A 13941-nucleotide genomic window follows, 5' to 3' on the forward strand; every position below is an offset into this window, starting at 1 on the left:
TCAATTTTCAATGAACACGAACAATGATTTTGTCGAACATTTCCATGTTATCGTAATACAATGTTGGGTTTTACTCATGAGTTCCGATTTCGAAACTTTCTCATTTTTTAAATTAATATAATAATTTTGAAATCTCTCTCTTAATACTTTAATAGTATTAACTTAAAAAAAATAAAAATAAAAGTTAACAAGATGCTTGTGAATATACCTTTTTCACAATAATTAAAACTTTTAACATCTTTTTGACTTAGATCGATGATACATTTCTTCACAACATGGATCTTGACCTCGTTATCAGCCAAGTGTACACGTTGTCTGTGTATGTCAATTTTGTGCTTAATCTTAACAATAAACTAGCATTATGACATTCAATCAAATTGATTTTTGTTTAGATTAAAACATATATAATACAAGGTATAACAACAAAAGTAACCATGATATAAACAAATTTATGACACGGTCAATTCTTCTTTTAGGGTTTTACTACAATGGTACGTACTACTCAATGATATGAATTTTATGTAGATCTAATCATTTATTTTTCAGATCATTTAGTGGTATGTACCGTGAAAGAAAAAACTTATTTTTTCTAATGATTTTTCCTCTTTTATGGATCAATCCACAGTATCACGAATGTACACCACCATACATGTGAAAAGTTGAACTTCTGCGTTCTGTCCAAAGGCCTATTAAAAAAATTGTGAAGTTTGAATGAACCACACTCTTTTGAGTATTTCCTTGAATAGCACCTATATATGAGTGAGTCTCAGTTGAGAATTTCCTCAAATAACACCATACTACTTGATCTAATTTCTCATATCTATTACTTTATTATGAGAGAGCAACCTAAGCCGTCCACCAAAGCAACCATGGCTAGCGATGCATGTGGCGGCAAGAGCATGAGTGTCCAACTTTGAGTAAATAGGAAGAATACATTTTTATCATGTCAATTAATAAGTTTATCTCACTAAGTATTGAACCCCATTAATTTTGCCCTACTTAGTACTTTACATTTGAGCCCGTAAATATTGAGCATCACATTTATAAATACCCTCCACCATGCGACCAATTCCCTCACACCATCACAACCCACATTACAACTTCTCCTCTTCATAACCATTCTGTTTTCCGTATAATTCCCAAAAACCTATTATGTCTGAAGAGAAGCACCACCACGGTCTCTTCAACCACCACAAGGATGAAGACAAACCCTCAGACTACCCTCAGTCTGGCTATAGCGATACCCCTGTGGCATATGGCGCCACCACCACTCTTGAACCTGAAATTGATTACAAGAAGAGGAGAAGCACCACAGGCATCTCGAGCACTACGACGAGGCCGGTGTTGTTGCTGCCGGCGCTTATGCCTTGGTATGTATTGAGTTTTAATAGTGTAGTGCTATCTACACACTCATTTATACTTCTCACACACCCTTCAATTTCCAGCGGTCAAATTGAATAAACTAAGAAGATTTGGACAATAATTAGAGGTGTATGAATAACACTGCCCTTTTAACCACCCACCTATATATATTTCTTAAAATTATTCATGATTTGATTATTTGATATATACTTCATTCATTATCACTTTACCATATGTTTGCAACTGAATGATCGCCGTCCTCCTCCCGAACCTTCATTTTCTGTCAACTCTGTCCATTGCGAGACGTTAGCTAATGATAGCGAAATGCTAGATATATTCACTAGTAGAAAAACATGTTTGCGCGACGGAATCTTGCGCGACCAACAAATTTTGTTGCGCAAAGTATGTTTGCGCGACCCTAAACACCAAACGTCGCGCAAAGGACGTTTGCGCGACGGTACTTTGCGCGACGAACGATAACGTTGCGTAAAGATGTTTTGCGCGACGCATAACTTTGTCTGTCGCGCAAACTACCTTTGCGCGACGTTTGGTGCGTCGCGCAAGATCTTGGCGCCAAATAAAGAAAGTTTCCCCCTTTTTTACAACTTTGTGCGACGCACGTGCATGTACGTCGCGCAAAGACGTTTTACGCGACGCAAGTGAAACATCTTTGCGCGACGTACGTTCACTTGCGTCGCGTAAAACATCTTTGCGCGACGTACATGCACGTGCGTCGCGCAAAGTCAACGACTTTTTGTACTTCACTTATTCAGTTTGGGAGGCAGAAACTGCAAACTCAGTTGCAGCAGCTACCTCCATCCCCCATTTCTCTTCAAAACCTTCTCCAATCTGTCCCTTGCTCATAAATTCAACATATAAATATTTCATCTCTTTTCATCATGCAATCTATCCTTTGCTATTTGATGGTCTTTGATTTGGAGTAAGCAAATCTAATTTAGCTGTTGAGAATTGAAGTTTTGTTTTTTTTTCATAAACTTGAATTGAATACTTTTGATGGCTTATATATATGAAGGTTTCAATCATTTGTTTTGAATGTTTATTGTATAACGGTATAGAATCAGTTGAATTTTAATGAGAGAATGCTTGTTATTTGGATTGTGTTTAGTGGTTTATTGAACAATTTATTAGGATATGCATCTATATGCAATCTGCTTCAAAGTTGTTGACTTGCCTTCAGTCACTAGGAAATTTGTAAGTCTTGGGGTCGTCGTAGTTACAACAGAGACAAGATGTCTTCCCTATTAGTTTTTTTGTTTTCAGAAGACAATGGTAGTGGACATATGCAACGATAAGATATGCAGAGAAAAGAATGCTATAACATTAGGGTATATTTTTCATTTTTCTTTTGGTTCTACTGAGATCATTGGTATCCATGTTTCCTTCATTTTATTAGACAGTCCGGTTAAGGATATTCTTTTATGTAGACCAACTTGTTTATAATAACCAGATTTTACCACGGTAATATACATTTTAGTTTTTACAGTAAATTGGGTTTTCATTTTCGACTTTTATTGCCCATGTTAATTAGCACACTCTTACACTGCTCTGGTAATGTTCATCACAGGGACCCATGAATGCTTGTTATTTGTTACAGCTTTACACTACAATGATAAAAGAAAATTGTGGTAATGTTCATCACAGGGACCCATGAATGCTTGTTAATTAGCACACTCTTACATTTTAGTTTTTACAGTAAATTGGGTTTTCCTTTCCTTCATCTTGTTTCTGATAAAAGAAAATTGTAGTAAAGAATCGCATGTGTGTATGAAACTTCACAACAAAGCCTCTTTCCCCTAAAGTCTCGTCTCTTCTACCTTTTTAATCTTTTATGTATGAGTTTCATAGTTCTGCAACTGATGCTTGCTTTGTAAGAATTCATGTGATTTCATCCTTCATGAATTCATATATGTGAGTTCATCAAACTGCCGATTGCAGCTGAACTTGGTAAATGAGCTGTATATGGTTAGACTTCTTAAGGTTTTATATTCGAATGAAGTATAACATACTGGGGAGGAAAATGTGATTAAGCCATGTTTGAATTAATGAAGAACAGTTGGCTTAATAATAACTGAAGATAACTGCATTATTAATGGGATAAGGCAGTTATCATAAATAGAATGGGATTGGTCCCTCTTCTCGGTATAAATATGGATGATTCACAGTTAAGTAAGGTTGCCCCATTTGAAACCTAATACATCCATTGTAGTTGTACAAGAGAAGGGAAGATACATCCTAATACAGATCATGGTTTCAAGTTCGTTTGCATGCTTATTCATGTATATCAGTCCATGCATAGATTTGGTATAACTGGGTTCTGCCGCTCAAGCGGTGGTCTCTGCCGCTCAAGCTGTAGTATGACTGGGTTCTGCCGCTCAAGCGATAGTCTCTGCCGCTCAAGCTGTAGTATGACTGGGTTCTACCGCTCAAGCTGTAGTATGACTGAGTTCTGCCGCTCAAGCGATAGTCTCTGCCGCTCAAGTTGAAGTATGACCGGGTTCTGCCGCTCAAGCGGTGGTCTCTGCCGCTCAAGCTGTAGTATGACTGAGTTCTGCCGCTCAAGCGATAGTCTCTGCCGCTCAAGCGGTTATCTATTGCAGTAAATCTTAGTGTTTATCAAATATGCCATTTGTGTTGATTTACATGTAGTTTAGTAACTTGATTGATTGGATCCTAAATTATATTATTTCTAATATGCCTATCCATGTTTCTGGTTTGTGATATTTTTTAGACCGCACATCATCAATTATGCACCATTCAGCCAAGTTTTGCATGACAAAAGCCCGAGCGTTTGAAGTAACACGGGAGATGGTAGAAGAAAAGAGAGAAAAACTACTTAGGTCAATCTGGAAGATGGAAAGACGATGGCATTCTGGCAAAAGCACTTCCTACCAGCAATATTTTCTCTGACGGATCGAGCCTGTAGTTCAACATGGAAGATAAATTGTAACTTTGTAGGTGGCGCTGCTGTTACTTGTATGCCATCTTTCGTCATACGATTTCATTTGTGGAGTTAGCAGAACTTGTTCCATTAGTTCTTTTCAATCTTCAGCATTATCCATTATTTATTCCAAATCAATAAATTTCAGTCTGTATATTCTCAGTAATCATTTCTCACTTCATATTATTTCGGCATTATGTATCTGCATCACTATATTCGCTGAATGCGGCTATTTTCCTTATAAAAACTTGATTACTAAACGCTGCAACGTAGCTTCAGGTTTTTAATATAATCTGTAACTGGAAAGATATGCAGGTTTTGCACAAACATACTTAAAGTAACCTTTAAACTGTTATACATTTTTTACAATAACACTCAATCGCATAGAAGATCAAAGTAACATTTGCATTATACGAATCAGATAGATTATACGAAGCATATACAAACAAGTTTGACGGTTGGATCGTTGAAACTAGTTTCGTACAATGCGTATCCCATCAAAACATTAGATTCACTAACACTTGAAGTTTATTTACACCTTCATTAAGTATAACATAAGATTTTATGGTATCCACTTGTGTCAATGTTTCAAATTGACGATCGGATTGGTTGATTGTATTCATATAAGGTTAAAGAGCGTAGCTGTAAAAAATCATCAAGATCGGAGTTAAAATAACCGTTAAATCGTGATTTTTCGTTTATATCCGTTGAAATGTTTTGTCCCATTACTTGATCTCTGAATGTTTTTTTTTACGATTTTTGGTGTATACGATCTCGAAGCATATACAAACAAGTTTGACGGTTGGATCGTTGAAACTAGTTTCGTACAATGCGTATCCCATCAAAACATTAGATTCACTAACACTTGAAGTTTATTTACACTTTCATCAAGTAAAACATAAGATTTTATGGTATCCACTTGTGTCAATGTTTCAAATTGACGATCGGATTGGTTGATTGTATTCATATAAGGTTAAAGAGCGTAGCTGTAAAAAATCATCAAGATCGGAGTTAAAATAACCGTTAAATCATGATTTTTCGTTTATATCCGTTGAAATGTTTTGTCCCATTACTTGATCTCTGAATGTTTTTTTTTACGATTTTTGGCGTATACGATCTCGAAGCATATACAAACAAGTTTGACGGTTGGATCGTTGAAACTAGTTTCGTACAATGCGTATCCCATCAAAACATTAGATTCACTAACACTTGAAGTTTATTTACACTTTCATTAAGTATAACATAAGATTTTATGGTATCCACTTGTGTCAATATTTCAAATTGACGATCGGATTGGTTGATTGTATTCATATAAGGTTAAAGAGCGTAGCTGTAAAAAATCATCAAGATTGGAGTTAAAATAACCGTTAAATCGTGATTTTTCGTTTATATCCGTTGAAATGTTTTGTCCCATTACTTGATATATGAATGTTTTTTTTTTACGATTTTTGGTGTATACGATCTCGAAGCATATACAAACAAGTTTGACGGTTGGATCGTTGAAACTAGTTTCGTACAATGCGTATCCCATCAAAACATTAGATTCACTAACACTTGAAGTTTATTTACACTTTCATTAAGTATAACATAAGATTTTATGGTATCTACTTGTGTCAATGTTTCAAATTGACGATCGGATTGGTTGATTGTATTCATATAAGGTTAAAGAGCGTGGCTGTAAAAATTCATCAAAATCGGAGTTAAATTAACCGTTAAATCGTGATTTTTCTTTTATATCCGTTGAAATATTTTGTCCCGTTACTTAATCTCTGAATGTTTGTTTTTTTGCAATTTTTTGTGTATGCGATCTCGAAGCATATACAGACAAGTTTGACGGTTGGATCATTGAAACTAGTTTCGTACAATGCGTATCCCTTCAAGTTCAATGGTATATATAGTTACAAAGTAGATTTTAATTTATTTATTTTGTACTTATAACACTTATGAAATTGAATGATATATATATAGAAAAAATTATTGTGGGTTTTTGTTAGCAAAATATATTTTTGTGGGGTTTATTTAAAAAAAAATAGTTTTGAAAGAAGGAAAATCACATTTTCAGTAATTTTTATAATAATTTTGTTTTTTGAAAAAATACTTTGCGCGACCCCTTTATGTGTACGTCGCGCAAAATCACTTTGCGCGACGTCAAATTGTATAACTACGTCGCGCTAGTTGTGATAAATTTGGCGGTCCAACAGTGAAATATGGGCGCTTTTTTTTCAATTTTCCAACTTTTGACAAAATAATTGAACCATCCCTCCCAAGAACTTGTCCTTCCCAGTATTGGAGTTATTAAAAAAAGCTGAACCTTCAAGCTCTTTTTTTAATTTTCCCCGTAGACCCAGATCTTGAACCCTCCCTCCCAAATCTTGAACCCTCCCTTTTTTTTTCCCCTTACACCCCAAATCCCCCTCTCTTTCTTTCCCTATTTCTTTCCCCGTTGACCCCAAATCCTGTCTTTCCTCTTGGGTTGTCGAACCCAGACCTTGAACCCAAGCCGCCACGGGAATCTCGAAGCCGACGCGAATCAAGTCCCAAAATCAAGGTAAGGGTTTCTTCCCATCCTGTTTTCAATGTTTCTATTTTCCCTTGTATACTGGGGTACATATGGTTTTCGATAATCCATTTGCTGTCGTTTGAAGTGTAAGTTTTATGTTTTTACTTGTTTTATTCACTGGCCTTTTATCGAAATTTACATCAATTTTTGACTTTAATACCTATTATTTGGCATTTTGGAAGTTGGCTGGGAAGCTAATTCATAACCTCTGTGTTCTAAAGTTTATTGGCAGAGATTTGATGCTTCATCCAATCAACTTCACTTTATTTCTCATAACCGAGTATTGTCCGGGAAAGATCTAACAATCTAATGGTCTTGTGGTTCCTTGTATGTTGGAAATATATTGACAGTCCCCTCAGGTCTAGCGTAGAATTTTCCCCCGTCTAGCCATTGTGTTTTCAATGGGATTGGTCAAGTAGACGTGAATCCTTTCTTTCTGTTTCTTTTCAGTGTCCCCCTTAATCTCAATTAATTAATGCAGAAGTTCAGCAGTTATTCTGCCATGTTTGGAGTGAATTCTCTGATTTTCTCTTTTATATTTAAAGTGAGCATTTTCTCTCTTTTCATTGTAGATATGTAAATGATGGGAGACCCTTCTGGCAATATATAGTCAGTTCTTCCACTGGTTGTTCTGATTCTCAGTACTTTGAAGAACTTTATAACTACTATACGACTGACAAGGTTGGGTGATTTTTAAGTACCATTTTCTGTATAGGTATAGCAATATAGAGGTATGAAGTGGGTTATAATATTTTTCTTTGTTTTCTCATAGGCTTGGCATCTCTGTGATCCTGATGCTGAGAAGGTGTTTGAAGCTCTGAGGAAAGCAGGTGTTAAAGTAGGTGTTGTATCAAATTTTGATACCCGATTAAGGCCTCTTTTACACGCTCTACATTGTGAACATTGGTTTGATGCAGTAGCAGTGTCAGCCGAAGTAAGTGAATTGCTTAGAAAATTTCCTTAAGCAGACAATATGACCGAGAGAGGATACAGTAGTTGAAAACAGACAATATGTCCTATGATCTTGAGTAGTACGAGTGTTGCAAAAGTTGGTGAAACAATTTAGGAAAATCCGAGGCTTTAAGTTTGCATGCGGATAGAGGTGGTTTTGTATGCTTATTTGAAGACCAAATATAAATAATATGTATGTTTATTGTGACTCCCACTGCAAGTAATTTAAGATAAAGACCGGTAATATATATAAGCAAAGAGTTCCTTTTTTCCCTTGGTGTATGGTTGAACTTCCTTTTCGTTCGCTGTAGTTTGTTTAATGTTTTGACTCCGTCTTTGTGCTTTCAATTTGAACAATGATACGAAATATCGCTAGGCGTGGTTTACTAAAACATCATATTTTATTTACAGGATAAGTCTTTCATATATCTAGCCGGCCTACTACAGGTAAAATGTGTGCAATCAAAGCATTCCATCTAACCATAGATGTTGAAGAACTATAGTTGTTTACTTTCCCCAGGCACTAAATTCTAAATGTTGTTCTCTCTTTCAGTTTTATTTTATTATTCTTTTTTATTTTCATGTTATTTCTTTTTCAAGTATTGCATTGAAAGGGTTTACCTTTCCTACTTAACACTCTCCAATTATAATGCGGAACAAGAAGATTCATTTCATTCCTACTTATAGATGTCGAAGTTGATTACTCGTCGTCGGAGTGTGATCAATGCGCCTCCCACATTATCAGCATCTACTGCTCCAGCCGTGAGTGCTCCATTAATTGGGGAGCCTACACCCAATGTTGAGGCTACTTCTACGGCGTCCCAAGTGCCCGTCTCATCGACGTCATCAGTGTCCGTTGAGTCGCTCAGTGCACGGCGGCCTCACCGACGCTGCCGTGACCCAGAGCCTTCTGATCAGACTTCCTCGGCATCCAGAGTTGAGGGTGAGGCCTCCCAGCCACCGGGTAGTTTTTTCTAATTCTCACTACGTTGTATTTTTTTTTCATTTTAAAACTATTATTTTTATGATGATGAAAATTTGCTGGATTGTGAAAATGTGTTGCGGGTTGTGAATTACTATTATTTTACTGTTTTAATGTTTTGGGAAATGTTATACTACTAGGGGAGGTTGTGTCGAATTTTTTGTACAAATTTAAGCTTAGGGTTTTCACCATTTAAGTATTTTTGGCCAGCTAAAAAAAACACCAGGGGGCCTAGTCGAATGCTGAAGGAGTTACAGGGCGTACGTCAAAACAACTCCAAGATCAAGATTGTGTATGACCCACAACATTGTGGAGCGGCTACCAAACAGCAGCATAGCGGCGTTGCTAGTAGCTGTGGTGTTGTTATTCGAGATAATTGTCCTTTTCAGCGAGAGTCTTGGGCAAAAATTCCTGAGGAGACGAAGATATTGGTGCGACACAAGTTGTCGGTTAGTATATTAATTTTTAGCCTTTTATCATTTTTTTAATTTCGTTTACAAATATTAAAAACCAAAATATATTATCTTAATATTATTACATTTGTTACTATTATTTTATTCTTTTTCATATTCGTAGTGCGTTTATGATCTTGAGGATGTATCCCCTGAGGTCATGGTCTACTTAGAGGAGACCTTAGCAACCCGGTACAAACAATGGAAGAACAATTTTCACAAGCATTTTAAGCGATGGGATGATCCGGAGATTGCTCGCCTACATGTTCCAGATGAGTTGAAGGACCGACCAGAGGATTGGGAGTGGCTCTGCAAACATTTTACGGACCCAAAATTTGTGGTATGTATATAATATTTTAATAATAATTTATTATTGTAAATGTTATTTTTTAAGCATTTTTTATTAATTTATTTCAAATAGTCGCACTAACATGTATATTGTGTGTTTAACAGAAGAAATCTATTGCTGGCCAGAAAGCTCGGGAGTCAAAGACACTTCTCCACCATTCTGGTTCGCAGCCCTTTTCGTATAGGCTTGAGGCACGACGTGAGGTAAAAGTATATTAACTTTGAAATTTTATACAATTTAATTTTTATTATTGATTAATAAAATTTCCTTAATGTTTTTTTCTTTAGGAGGGTTCTAAGTTCCCAGAGATCGACATGTTCAAGGACGTTTACGTTCGACCTGGTAATGAGACCACTAAGCAGCTTCATGTAAGTATATGTTATTATTCTTATATGTATGAATCGTTCAAATATTATTTATATTTTGGTATTAAACATTATATGTTTTTTCTTTATTATTACAGGTTACTATGGAGGAAAAGAGCACTGCTGTTCTCCATGAAGCAGCATCGCAGCTTCCCCCGGAGACCCCGATCGAGGACGTCATAGTACCTGAGGATGCAGGTTTTCAGATCATGACTGATGTCCTGAATCAGAACTATGGTCATCGTCGTGGCAAGGTTGTTCGGGGTATGGGGAAAGCGCGGATTCGTGAGACAGGTGCTTCTTCTTCTAGATCGAACACAGCAGAGGTCGATGCATTGAAGGCGGAAGTGATGCAGCTGAGGACTGAGGGCGCGCATATGAAAGTTCAGCTGAGGGCCCAGGCCGAGGAGCTGAATACCTGTGTTGGGAGGGTGCAAGAACTTGTACAAGCCATACAGACGTCCGGCCTCCAAATCTCGCTACCAGTACCTCATCATGCTCCACCTTCGACCTCAGAGCCACCTTGCCTTGCCGATACCGAGTAGCTTGATATATTAAACCTAGGTCACTTGTAGTTTTTTTTTTTGTTCGGACATCTTGTATGTACATTTTCAGATATTTTATAATTAAATACTTTTGCTTGGTTAATTAATTATTCTTTATAATTTAATTACAATATTTATCAAAAAAAATTAAAAAAAAATTATTTTTCACTAATTTAAAAAAATTAAAAAAAAGGGTTTGCGCGACGTACGCGTAGGATGTGCGTCGCGCAAAGTATCTTTGCACAACGTAGGACACGCGTTGCGCAAAGGTACTTGCACGACGTACAATGTGCGTCGCGCAATCATACTTTGCACGACGTACAACGTACGTCGCGCGAAGTCGCTTTGCACAACGCAGACAGTGCGTCGCGCAAAGTACTTTGCACGACGTAGGGTGTGCGTCGCGCAAAGTACTTTGCGCGACGCAGGTTATTTTTCGTCGCGCAAACCCTAGCGTCACGGCCTTGGCGCGACTATTAGTGCGCGACGAAGTGTACGTCGCGCAAACCTTTGCGCAACGATATTTACTTTGCGCGACGAATATACGTACGTCGCGCAAAGTGTTTTTTTTACTAGTGATTAGCAGTACGTCGTCGATATCAATGGTACCATGTTAATATTGTGGAACAAAACGATCAATGGACGGAATTGATGAACTAGGTATGTAAGATACGGAACCAAAAAGTCCACAGGTAAATGGTACAGTTGTAAGCAGGAGGAGAAATGAGTTAAGTGATTCTTTCGTAATAGTTCATGTAGGGTTTTGATATATAATCGTTTTTTATTTACCACCAACATATATATATATATATATATATATATATATAAGAACACGTCTAATGTGAACAAGTCTAATGTGTGTTAACTTATGTCATTTTTATATGATGTGGCGCAGCATGAGAAGCACAAGGCAAAGAAAGACCCAGAGCATGCCCACAAGCACAAGATAGAAGAAGAGATTGCTGCAGCAGCTGCAGTTGGTGCCGGTGGATTTGCCTTCCATGAGCATCATGACAAGAAAGAGACGAAGAAAGAAGAGGAAGAGTCTCATGGAAAGAAGCACCACCACCTCTTCTAGATCAATGTGGAACATTGTCATCATCCATGTACATTTCATGCTTAATCTCAACAATATCGCTACAAAAGTTTGGATAATTATGTTTCCTTTTTCAATAAAAAAAAAAAATTTAATGCTAAGGAGACTTGTCCAAAGTGAAGCCTTCACTTCTGGTATAGTCTACTTAACATCTCTATATATATTGTATCGTTTTATTTTGTGTGTCATCTGGTTTTCTTTTAGCATGCCACGCATGTATGTATGTTATTGTCATTGTTCATAATAATATCATTTATTTGATACTTATTTTTGAGTGGCCACATCTTATTTTGAATGATTTCTTATACCACATCAACATAATATTTTATATGTAGAGATTGGGGATCGATATTTTGTCAATACCAACTACAAAAAGTTGACTTAGCAAGTTTGTATCCTATAAGACGAAGTGTATGGGGACATCTTACACTGGTTTTTGAGTCGTGGGACCATCATGGCCGTGCTATGTAATTGTCATTGACATCATCAATAATTAAGTTAGATTTTCTTTAGGAAGCAACTATCATAACGATATTATACTTTAATCCAATTTTGAAGAAAAAAAATATACTTAATTTAGATTTCCTTTAGAAAATACCTATCATAACAATATTTATGTAGCACATTTGATTCATACAATATTATACTTTAATCCAAATTTGAGAAAAAAATTCGAACTCAAGCGTATAACTATGATTTTGCTACCCATGTGTATATGTCTTAATATTTATATGTCATATCAATTTTGTCCCATTAGATAGTGAATGTACATGTACACCACTTTTTACATCTAAGTATCGATTGGCATATTAAGAACACAAAAATCAAACACAAATATCTCAAATGTTAAAAGAAATGCGATGGTAAAAGTAAATTAAAGTCTTCACATAACGGTTAATTAATATTTTTCTCTACTTTTAGTAGAAAGTCTCAAGCTTAACTTTTTTCTTGGCCTCCTGCATGGTTCTCGATTCTCCTCTGCCCTTGACAAAGGTGCGCGGTGTTGCAAGATCGTTGTTTCGATCCTACTAGACATGCATAACATGGATCTGGTTAATCATAGTTCATATGACCTCCTCTTATCTCTGCATGTGAGGGTTAACGTTAAGAAGTTCTCTTTCTAAATCATTCCTTCTGAGGCACATTAAGTTCCTGAATACCTCGATCGAGGAATTTAATTTCCTTAAGATCCATCCAATCCTCCACAGTAGGAGCCTAGGAGGTAGATCCTGATTGACAGCCTACTCTTCCACAATAGGATTAGGGGCTCGGTTTTCTTCCTACTGCTGAGCAAGAGGTTGGAGCTTTGCCCTAGGTTGTTATTGCGGCAAGTCCATAACGACATTTCTAAGAGTTAGAAATAAATGGTTCTTCCCAAAAGTTCCAAGACTCAGAATTGAGAGACTGCTATGAATATGAACAGGTTCTCAATAAAAACACTAATTTGTGTGGAACAAATTTTACACAAGTGTAGAAATACTCTTATGTACCCCTCCAACCAAGATAGTAAGACAAGTGAGACCTTGTCGCATTGATGTGGTGTGAGCCAAAGATCCTTTAATGCCTAAGTTAAATTTAATTGTAGGAAAATGAACCACAAGCTATGAGTTTCTGCCTATAGAAACAATTACCTTCACAGGAAAGCAGACATCTCTTGATGTAGAGTTTGGCTTGAGCTTAGGGTGATTCCTTAGGGCACGTGTGCGCTACCTAAGTGGTTGGTTTGAACCCTAGGTTTATCTCGCCCTTTTAGCCAACAACGATTGACTATGAGAGGCATGATGAGGGGCACCAATCAAGGGTTATGTTTTAAGATCACTGTTAACATCATCAGTGATCATGGACCATGTCTGGCCATGATTATATGACGTCATTATCGATTGAAGATCCATCTAGATCTTGCCTTGGGAGACCCTTTTGGGCTGATCTCATCTACGGTCACTTCTTGGCTTGTCAAATCTTCGTTGGCCCTAACTTGGAATGTTGATCCCACTAACTCTGTTAACGGAGGTGGTGCCTTATTTTACATGAATCCATAACATGATGTATGGAGAGCAAGCTTGCCTGAGAGAGGTATCTCCTCTGTTTGGTGTGATTTATGTGGAGATATTCTCTCTTGCATTTGATGTTGAACCCGCGAAGATTAAGTGTTGGTGAAACTCGACAATTCTATTAACTAAAAGTATGCTTTAATACATATGGCGTCCCATCTAGAGTTGATAAAATTTGATTACCACATAGCCAAAATAAAATATATATCTAGAGTCTCAAAGAAAAAAATATGTAGTCCAAAGGTATGTTTCCCATACACATTTCAAAA

The 13941-nt window shown here is 36.8% G+C and overlaps 2 pseudogenes; both read left to right on the top strand.

Moving 5' to 3' along the window:
* The first annotated feature begins 736 nt into the window (after positions 1 to 736).
* Positions 737 to 11888, top strand: LOC126587067 (abscisic stress-ripening protein 1-like; annotated as a pseudogene).
* On the top strand, positions 7454 to 10628 carry LOC126587062 (uncharacterized; annotated as a pseudogene).
* Positions 11889 to 13941: the final 2053 nt, after the last annotated feature.

The sequence above is a fragment of the Malus sylvestris genome, chromosome 10, assembly GCF_916048215.2.
Source record: "Malus sylvestris chromosome 10, drMalSylv7.2, whole genome shotgun sequence".
In the NCBI taxonomy this organism is placed as follows: Eukaryota; Viridiplantae; Streptophyta; class Magnoliopsida; order Rosales; family Rosaceae; genus Malus; species Malus sylvestris.